The following is an 11,065-nucleotide window of genomic DNA, read 5'->3' as shown; positions in this document are numbered from 1 at the left end:
AAATGCTGCCAACTGTGTATGACACTACGTTAGTGATTGTGTGTCATAGGTGCAAAAACTTTTTTTCGATGGTGAACTTTTGCAGTAGATGCGAGGCCCTCAGCTGTGTGTCATGTACGCGGATCGACGATCGCTGCGAATGGTGTGGCGAAATTCAGGGTTACGGCCAAAACAGAGGAGTGAGGCTTTTGCATCTGTGATCGAGCGGACTATGTGGGCTGATCTAGTGGACTATGTAAACTGTTGTACGTTGTTGTTGCGAAAGATTGAATGTTTGAAATATTGATTGTTGCAGAATAAAATCGTTTGAAACTACATATACATAGTTGTTTGTATTTGCTTTGATTAGAGTTGGATAATATAGTTTGAGAAAACATACGACACTGGGTTATATCAATAACTAACGCAATAGCGAAATCAAACATTCGTGCACACAATAGTACTTGTTTTTCAACTTTGCGTTTGGTAGTTGCATGAATAAGTATATGTTACTACAAGAATAAGAACAAAACGAATTGAACGGTTCATGATATTTATTTACAACACGATCATACAAAACCTACTCATGTGTCTATCAATAGTCTTGTTCCTGGACCCACCATTCGCAAAAACTGGCAATTCGGTGAATGTTTATGGTGTTCCAAGAACGCATCGTCTGTAGATTTCCAATGATACAACACAATGCCACAACGAAAACATTTGCAACGGTCGTGTTGTCCCAAGTAGTACAACCCGCAAGAAGCAAGCTGGTATTTGTTTGGTTGTATTTGGGGAGACCAATGCTCAAACGTTTTCAGTCTGTCGATATAGTTGTTCATAAACATACTTGTTTCATTCGTGCAAAAAGCGTCGGTATCATCCATGATATGATATGATATTATATTACACATGCAATTGGTTATTTCAACATCTTTATACATTTTTTGTCTCAAAAATACTCTTGGTCAAACGTTACGAGTTTTGTTCTCTTGGCTTTTGAGCTCAACAAAATCCCATTAATGGTTTGAAGTCGTTTTGTGGGATCTTGGTGTGTCCAGCACAAATCATATTTCGGATTGATCAGAATAACCTCAATATCGACATAGTACACAATTTCCGTATCTGTCGCTTTCCAACATTGATCTCGCGTCGAAAATGTAAACTTCACATCTGGATAGAGATCCATGATGTACATTTCGACAGCTTTGTTCCACTGTTCGAGGTTTAAACGTAACATGTGTCGAAAAAAACCTAAATCTTTGAGTTCGACGGCTAGCATTGTTTTGTGTGAAGTGTACTAAGTCAAATTACTGCTATATAACATTTTCTACCAAACAAACAAACACATGTTAACGTTTCAACAAGTTTATTTAATATTTTGCACATCGACAATTGACAGGCACGCAGTGACAGGTCCAGCATCGGTGCATTCGGTTTATACGTCGCTGTGTTATTTTGCCCACGCTGAGAAAGAATGGAGGACGTTTCGCCACCGCAATTTCAGCTTCCCAGTCTTCGGTTTTCGTTTTTGGAGTTACCACCCCGATGCTGGTATTTTCTGAAACAGAAAAAGCAAAAGTTAACAACTAAATGAACAATGCTTACAATAAAAACTGCTATGAAAACACAATATCTTATCAACACAACTTACTTTTCATCTCGGACTGGCTTATTTCTAGGTCCCAATTCTCAGTCTGTGGAACTTGAAATTTATTTGCTGGTACAGACATGTTGTCGCTTTGGTGTTTAAATCAAAAATGATTTGAATCAATAGTCATGTAGCGCATTTTATATTCAGCGACTGTTTGAGAACCACTAACCCAAAGTTGTTGTCACTTGTGTTCGTGTACAGAATATTGAGCATTTTGTTTGCAGTATTGTATTGACAAGAAAAAAAGTTGTACTTTGTTTGCACCAAACGCTGAATTTCATCACGAAGTGTTGTTGAGTCATCTTGTTGTGAGACCTTATCTATTTTATCACGAATATTTTTTGTGCGAAATGAGTCAAGTTGTTTGTTCCAAAATTCAGTAGTGCATTTGGGTACGAGTGTTTGACCGTAACGTTTGATTAGACACGAAGCCAGTTTGTCATGTGTATGCTTTGAAAATGTAAGTACTCCAATCATACTCAACGCGTTTGTCAAGTAATAGCTTGTAGCTGCCATATCTTTTGTACATGTGTTTGAAAAATATAGGTGACACTGGTGAACCTCATTGCCGTAGATATCTTCGTAATCGGTTTGTTCACACAGCAGAAAATCAAACCCATTGCTTTGAGAATCACTAAACCTGAGCTTCACAAACTGTATGAATTCAGATTTTGATTTATGAATGACAACTTGTTCTAGATCTGTTTGTGTGAAATCAACAGGCAAAACATGTTTTTCGTTGATAACAATGTAACACGATGAATCAAAATCAAAGTTTTGATTTATGTGTGTTGCTAACAACTCGGGTTGGTTTGATTTGATGAGTGCATGCAATTTGCTTTCGCCTTTCCGTTCGATGCAACGAGCCATATCTGTTTTCAAAACCTACTTTTTCAAGCTTATAACACTAACTTTGTAACATGACGGGTTGTATATAAAGCCATGCAACTTATTCAATGCGTCTCATTTACAATCTGACAACCGAAGCGACAACATGTTCGTCCAAACATTGTGCGAAAAATTCATTCGCGAGAAAAGAAATTTCAATGCGAATGGTCACCAGAAGAAGTACATGTTTAGCGTTACATGTCCTTTCACAGATGTCGAGGGACTGCGTTTTACGTCGATAACGAACAGTCCGTACGACTACTTAAACTACAAGCCAACGCTGGGCCATGTGTTTCTCGATGAACCGACACTAGCTGCGTTTGAACGATATGTCGATTTGATGTTTTCTGCCGCCGACGAAGAGACTGATATGTGCTACTTCAAAATATTGAAAAATGTAATACCAGTACATTTCGCAACTCTATACGAGCGCATTAAACAGGGTAGATACATGCAGTCATCTCCAACCGAAAACTACAGACTGCCAATATGCATAATACCAGTGTTGGAGTTGCATGGAATCGAGGAGTTCAGCAAAGTTTATTCTGTGAAATCGACTTGTCTTTCTTTGGAAAGGACTCAGATACGATTGAAGCTGAACACCTACTTTCGAGCAGTCATGTCATTACTCGATTGTACGGAAAACGATATCGTGGAAATATTGGTGAAAAAAGGAGTGCTACCGAGTAAAAACTTTCAGCTTATAAGCACACAGAAGGAGCTCACGATAGGTCTCAAGATTGTTAGAAGCTGTGGTGAAATATACGAATCGTTGAGAAATGCTGTCGAAATGAGAGAGATAAATGCTGCGTATAACGTATACTCGCTGCGACCAAAGTATGGATGTCAATATTTAAATTTGTGGCAGTCTTTAGAGCTTCTGTTTTTGACACATCCTTTGTACATAAAGCATTGGAAGAGTCTTCAAATTGAAACGGAGCTGATTGATGGGGGAAAGGGAAGACTAACCAATGCTATTCCTAATCGTAAACGCAAATTTGCTGAACATTCAAAGGATCAGTCCAGTCTCCCCAAAAAGATGCTTTGCAAAACACAAGAACAAACATGGAATGACTTGCCTTGTTCTGATAAGAAGGCGTGTTCGGAGCAAAACGAGATAATCAGTTTGCCGGTCGATTTGGCAGTCGTGAAAGAAGAAATCGTGGAAACGTTCACCCCAGAACAAGAGGTACAAGAAAACCCGATGCCCGTAAGCGATATGTTGCCCGAAGAAGACCCATGTAAAGTTTATTTCATCAATCAGTGTCAAAACGAAGAACACGAAGATATGCTCTCTCAAGCGGTTAGAACATGCATTCCCAACATTCACATCCCACCGAACTTTGTCGCATTTTGTGTGTCGAAGGAATTGCTGACAAACGGCCTCGTTTTGTACATTCCTGCAGATTTTGTGTTGTAGTCTGTTGTGTGCAAATTTTTTGTTATATAGCTATTACATGTGTTTTGTTAGATGAATGAAATAAAATCCAGCAATGTTGCGCTTCATACTATTTGTCTTGTTTGTGTCTCTATGTAGCTGTAACGATAACTGCTTCAAGAAATCGCCAGAGCGCGATCTGGGTATATACAATGGTGCATTCTCGTTCGTTTCCTATGATGATGCGCTAGAAAAGTTACGCAAAATTGTATATATTCCTGAGAGAATGTACACAACGCAATATGATATTCTCGAGGCCATACGAAAAGTCATAAATCAAAATTTGGGCGTGAAAGACAATTATTTGACCATTGAAAATCACAGGGACAGGTTTTGTTTCCAAATCAAAGGCACACTCTTTTTGATTTTGACCGAGAATATAGGCAGGATGCTAGCTACTGATTCTCTATGGCGATTCTTGGTACCAGACAATACATCTAATCATGTTGCAGACATCGAAAAACGCAGTACCGATAATGAGCTCGTCACATCGACAGTTTCAAACGAAATTGACACACACACAAACAGCGAAATGGAAAACACAACGCTTGCTTATATCCCCAACAATGGTTCGACAACCACAAAGGTTAACAAAAAAAGCACGCAAGCATCACCGAGAGTTGCACACGAAAATACCACTAAAACATTAAGTAAAAAACATAACACATCAGTTGTCAATGCCCTTAGCGATGGTTCAACAACCTCAAAGGTTGAAGAAAATAGCGATCTTGGCACATCGATAGTTGCAAACGAAACTAGCACACAACAAAACTACAGTGAAATCCATAACATAACGAGTGGTAATATCACAAATAATGGCTCAACAACCACAAAGGCTAACGAAAATAGCGAAACAGGATCTGTCCTTGTTATAATCGAAGTTGTGTTTTGCATTCTAGCCGTGTTTGCAATCGTTCTTGGACTAATAGGATTTGTGTATAACGTTATAAAAAAAACACAGGAACTAAAATAAATATAAAACACACTTATACAAACAGATCTTGTCATTCTTGATGTTCTAAGCCAAGCATGCGGTCGTTTATCATTTTGTGTTTGTTCATTGTTGTCCGCGCAAACACAACAGTTCAAAGCGTTTCTTCTTACGGTTTACAAAACTGTTATTGCAATGTGTGTGATCCGACTAAAAGTATTGGTAAAATATATGATGGATCTTGCTACTTTATCAGTATTGAGCAACAGTTCAAAGTTGGAAACCAGTTTTCAACGAACGTCAATGTACGTAAAACTGTAAACAGCACCGACTATAATGCATACGATGTGGTTATTTTTGGACATAAAAACATTCATCTAAAAACGGTTTTCACTCAAGTAAGCAACGAATTTATTTTGAACAACATCCAAGGTTCTATCAAGATAGCGCTGTTCAACAACAAAGATAGGCCTGCTCAATGCGTTCATTTGTTCAAACGAAAATATTTGGGCATTTCATGCGAAACGGCTAACGTAGCGCTGTTAAAAGCGGATCGAGGAGAGTTTGTGACTGTGTCACCTTTCAATCCGCGTGCGTACAAGACATGTTCATTTGACGAAAACGCAGCAGCGTCGATCACATCACCTAAAACTTGTTTCGTGGTGAATGAAGATGGCCAGTGCTTACCAGCAGTGCTGCAAACAGAAGAAGAGTTTCAAAACGCTTTTGACTATCTGATTAACAGAACGCACGACCCGAAGGTGAATGCAATATCTCAAAATTTGATGTTCAAAATTGACAGTCTGAACGAAACGCTCGAATTAAACGATTACGCGATAGTCTATTCGCGAGTGTCATATGATGAAAACAATACGTGCTTGTATATCGACGTGAATGAAAAATCTATTTCGTATGAAGATTGTACAACAAAACGAACTCTGTGTCAGATTAGAATTCCTGGTATGGGACTGGATTCACCGAGTGACGATGATTCCAAAATAAACAGCTTTTGGGTCTTATTTATTGCACTAACATTTGTGGTTGTTTCTTTGGTTATAGTTATAGTTATTGCGTATGTGTTGCAAGGATTTCAATCTAGACGTTTACAAACTACTACAACAGTTCAAATAACAAGCGCCTAACTCGAGTATAAAACCATTCACGCAAAGTCAGTAGTTGTCATAACGTAAAAAAATGTTCAGCTGTGAGTTTGTGGCTGCGATGGTAGCAAATTACTTGGAATGCAAGCAGTTTGAGGACTCAAATGACACTCTTTGTGACATTGTTGAATGTGTGGTTTTGCTTGTAAATAGAACGGTAACGATGCATGTTCTAACAAAGGATGAACTGACCATAGCTTGTTTCGATGAAGACTATTTCGCCGAATTGCTTGAACAAAAGCTGAACAGTGGTTTGAGCTGGGATGTGTTTGTGACTGCATTTGTTTTGTTTGTGGCCGTCGTGAATGAACTATCGAAATACAACCTTGAAGGCTTCTACCACCTGGTCAAGATTCAAGACGTTTTTCGAAAGTATAGACTAAATGACTGGGTTGCAAAACAAGCTGGTGAATGGAATGCATTTGTACAGTATTGTAAGCATGTGTGTTGAATAAAAAGTAGAAAACAGAAAAATACGTTTTTGGTTGTTTTATTCATTATCGCTTTCACATTCAACTTCACTTTCTACAGATAACGATATGTTTGAAGCCAAATTTTCGAATAATTCACACTCATCGATAATGTCTTTGAGACCAATCATATCGATGATTTCTTTGCACATATCAGAACCATTGGTTTTTAGAAAACTGTGTTTCTTCTCAACCACGCCATCGCGGTCAAAAATGTTGAAATATAGTTTTGCATCGTCTGGTCTGTCCATAACAAGCATCAAGTCGTCCTCGTCGTCATCTTCACCCAATCTTACATACACATTCAAATGAACTGTTAGTCCAAAGCATGTGATTTTGATCTGATAATCGAACTCGGGTTGAGGTTCATAGTCAGGAGAAAAAAATGCATATGGTTCAAATGTTTCAGATTTTGACATGCGAAACAATTTCACCCTAGGCTCCTCTGTGGATATTATGCTCATATGCTTTGATATGATGTCCCACAACTTATTCGCAGCAGATTGAGATTTGATTTTCCATTTTCTTTTCTGTATACGTTTTTGCTCTGGTGTTTTTGAACGAGCATTGAAGCATATGCTTTGAAAGTTTTCCATGTTTTGAAATGTGACCAATGTGGCAACGTTAAAAGCCAAAGTGAAATGGTTTGTGATATAGATCGTTACAAAATTTGCATATAAAAGCTCTGCACAAAAAGTAAGCTTCATTTCATTTGTTGATGTTTGCGACTATATTTCTTGGCATTTTGCTTATTCGATTCATCATCGAAGAACGAAACCCCGATTTTTGGGATCGCAAAACGACTAAACTTGACAACAACAAGAAGCCATGATCGGTGTTACAATGCTTGCGATGATCTGTATTCAAGACTTACGATGGTGGTTTTCCGTTAGAAAAATACGAAAAGAATGCATACAGGTTATGAAAGAACTTCGTGAACGCTTTCAAGCAAATAGTTGCTGTGATTGCAAAGACTGCAAAAAACGTATGGCTCAACTTCACCTGGAAAAAGAACAAGCAGTGAAAGACTCGCGTACTTGTATAATTTGCTGCAATGAAGAGAAAACCTTTGCCGTAACACCATGCATGCACCTTTTCTGCGTACACTGTTGCTGGCACATGCATATATATGGGAACAAATGCGCTGTTTGTAGATCTGAAATGTTTGATTGGAAGCGGATTCATTGGACTGATTAGTGTTATGACTTTGAGTGCATGCTTGTGTGTGTATTTGTTTGAATAGTATCGTCAAATAAAATGTTGAAATGAATTTTATGTTTTGGTTGTCAGTTTGGTAGATTAGATGCAAGTATATTAACGTTATGGTTTTTCTCTTGCTGCGTGAAGAAAACAAACACGAAAACAAACACGCAAGTTTACTGTTTTTGCTCTTTATTTTCGACATACAACAAACAACATACGACATTTAGTTCATAACATTTTCTTCTCTGCGCTTTCGACTCAGACTACGACTGAACACCTTTGTAAAGCTTCTCTTTCTAGTTCTCGACCGCTTTTCATCGTTTTCGCTAGGTTCGTTGACAGACATTGGTTTTTGGTTTTCCTTAGACTCGTTTTCTCTTCTGAGCAATTCGTTATCATACGCGGTTTTGTTGTGAAATGTAAGAAGTTGTGGAATGCGTTTAAGAAACATCACCACTTCTGTCATGCCTAGGTGCTCAGCGAGTTCGATCATGTTTACCAGACTAGAGATTGACTGCCAATCCGAGTAATCTAGCGTGAGACCGTTACATTGGTACTCAGACAGGTTCATGAGAATTTCAAACACGTTCATCAATTCTTGAACACTGTACTTCGGCTGAATCTTGACATGATTTGTCTTAACGTTAGTGAACATTTTCACAATTGCTGCTGGGTATGATTTTTGTTCTTTGCCCACATAAAATACAACCCTGTCTTTGCTTTGTTTAAGCGACTGAATGAGCTTTGAAGAGATTTCAATACCAATATCGTACTTCAGTTTAGTGAACAAGCGATTAGTGGCTTCGGTGTCAGTGACCCGTTTAATATCTTTAACGTTTATGGTTGACATGGTTGACATGGTTGTGTGTGGTTTGAGTGTTTCTATAGAAAAACTAACCTTAAATAGATTTTTATCGCAGTTTTCCAAACCGTAATTTGTGATTGTATAGACAGTTGAACATCCACAAAAAGTCATGTTTTTTCTTGAGCTGGGAATCACATCCTATAGTGTTAATCATAACAAGAAAAACATAAACTCCTAAAAGCGAATAAGGACAGAGTGAAGTGTTTCTCGAAGTTTTGTATGTATCGTAAATAAACTTTATGTATGTGGAATTGTTAACCGTACTTTCGTCAAACAGAGAGAAAAAATTGTAAGCTTTAAGTCGGTTGTATCCACAAATAGGATCGCCAAATACTGAATCAAAATGGCTTGTAATTTCGCTAGTTGTCAATTTTTTGAACAACGACATGCGTTCATCGTCTTTGAACTCATTGAGAACCATTGTGACACACGTTTGAATTCCACACCCGAGTTTTGAGTTCATTTCTACTAGCTTGCTTTCGAATATTCGTATTGGTTCTTCATATTCTGTTATGTATTGAAAAATGCATAGCGAGCATTCGTGGTGATGTCTAGAGTACATGGGTGAAAGCAAGTAGGTGTTTTGTGCTAACTGTTCGTCTTCGTCAACAATCAAAACCTCGTCAATATCCATTGATAAGGCAACAAATGTTTACAGTTCATTGATACAATTTATTTACAACATATACAAAAAATGTAACACACACAAGTCAACATAATCATACAATATTGCAACAACGTAGTCATTCGTCATCATCGCTCAATTCTAGATCACTGAGTATAGTCTTTTCCTTTTTCGGTTTCTTTGCAGCTTTCGTTTCACCAGATTTGCGCATTCTTTTAACAGCCAGACCGTTCATAATTTCCTTTTCATCATCGTTTAGCGTATCTGAGATTTCTGTATCGGAGATGTCGATATCGGCATATTTGCGTTTTTCCTCAACATTGGAAGATTTTATTCGCTCTATTAGCGCAAACATGTTTTCGTCTTCCCCAGAACCGAGTATTTTGTTAATCACATCAATTGGAATTCGATCGAAAACGTTAGAGCTCACAGTCTTCACAACATCGTCCTGCAGGTTTTTTGTTTTCTTGATGCCCTTTATCAGATTCTGCGTTCTTACTTTGAGGCTTTTGTACTGCGCTAGTTTGGCATCAATCTGTTTTAGTTTCTCTGAAAGTTCTTTTATCTTCAAATAATCGTTAGGCGACAAGAAGACACCTGACTCGACTTCAGAAACCAAATTCCTTTTCACGCCGTGATTGAGTACAGTGTTCGCAAACTGCTGTATTCGTTCTCGGTTGTTCGTTTTTATAGCATAGCTCGAGGTCAACATTGCTTGTGCCATCGTAGAAAGTGATTGCGAGTGTGCTTATTTTGTTAACTGCAGCTATATATATACGCTTGAAAAATAATGCACGCCTTACTTGTTCATCATTGGCTTGAATAATCGAATGTAGTACGCCTCTTTGGCTTTACGCACGTGCTTGTCTCGCTCTGTCTCCAAAACGAATACAGTGTACCGTTCCTTAACATCGCACAAGTGTTTCCCACATTCTATCAAATGGTCAGTAGCTCGACACAAATGCTGCTCTGTTCGAATATGAGAGTTGTGTGTATGAATGCGTTTTCTCAGATTAATGGTCTCTCCAATGTACTCACCGCAGCAAGTGTTGCACTTCAGTACGTATATAACATCTGTTGATTTACAAGTTAAGTTCTCTCCATCTTCAACAATGTATACAAAACCACAATTGAACTGAAAACTGTTTCCACTCTTTATTTGAGAACATAAAGTGCAACGCATACCGTTACATGGTTTAACTTTGTAATCCATACAAATTTCGATATTTCGAGATTGTGAATAAAAATGTGTTTATACGCTTTTTGTTACTGAGACGTGAAGATCAGCTGGTACCGTGAAATTGATTCCGTGTTCCTGCATAGCACAAGTAATGTCAAAACACGAACAGTTTTGCGAATTTAGCTGACTGATATGTAGAGTTTTACTAACTTTTGTGAAACAAAACTCGATTGTCAAGTCGAATATGAACACGTTTTCGTCTCCAATATCGTCTAGTATGGTTTCAAAAATGCTTTCGAGCAGTTCTTGTTCATTGATCAAAACGCTGATGCATTTTAAAACGTGGATGGAAAATTCTTGAGTGTTACCAATGCTCTCGCGTTCAATGGTATACATGTTGTCATACGAAGTCATTGTGAGTTATGACAATAGCGGATACAAACGCTTTGATATATGTTAACTCTTTACAACAGTATCGTTATGCCGAGCTATGCTGTGTAGTACAATTATGAAGCAAATAGCAGCTATCACAAGCACAATGAATCCACCAACGCTATCAGCGACAGTTTCCCACAACGTTAGTTTTTTAAGTCCCGGTTCGTCATTCGATGCACTTTTACCAAACAATACCTCGCAAATTGTGAGTCCTTTTTTGCATTTTTCGAATGAAATTGT

This window comes from Dreissena polymorpha, chromosome 9, assembly GCF_020536995.1.
Source record: "Dreissena polymorpha isolate Duluth1 chromosome 9, UMN_Dpol_1.0, whole genome shotgun sequence".
In the NCBI taxonomy this organism is placed as follows: Eukaryota; Metazoa; Mollusca; class Bivalvia; order Myida; family Dreissenidae; genus Dreissena; species Dreissena polymorpha.
This window is presented reverse-complemented; position numbering follows the sequence as displayed.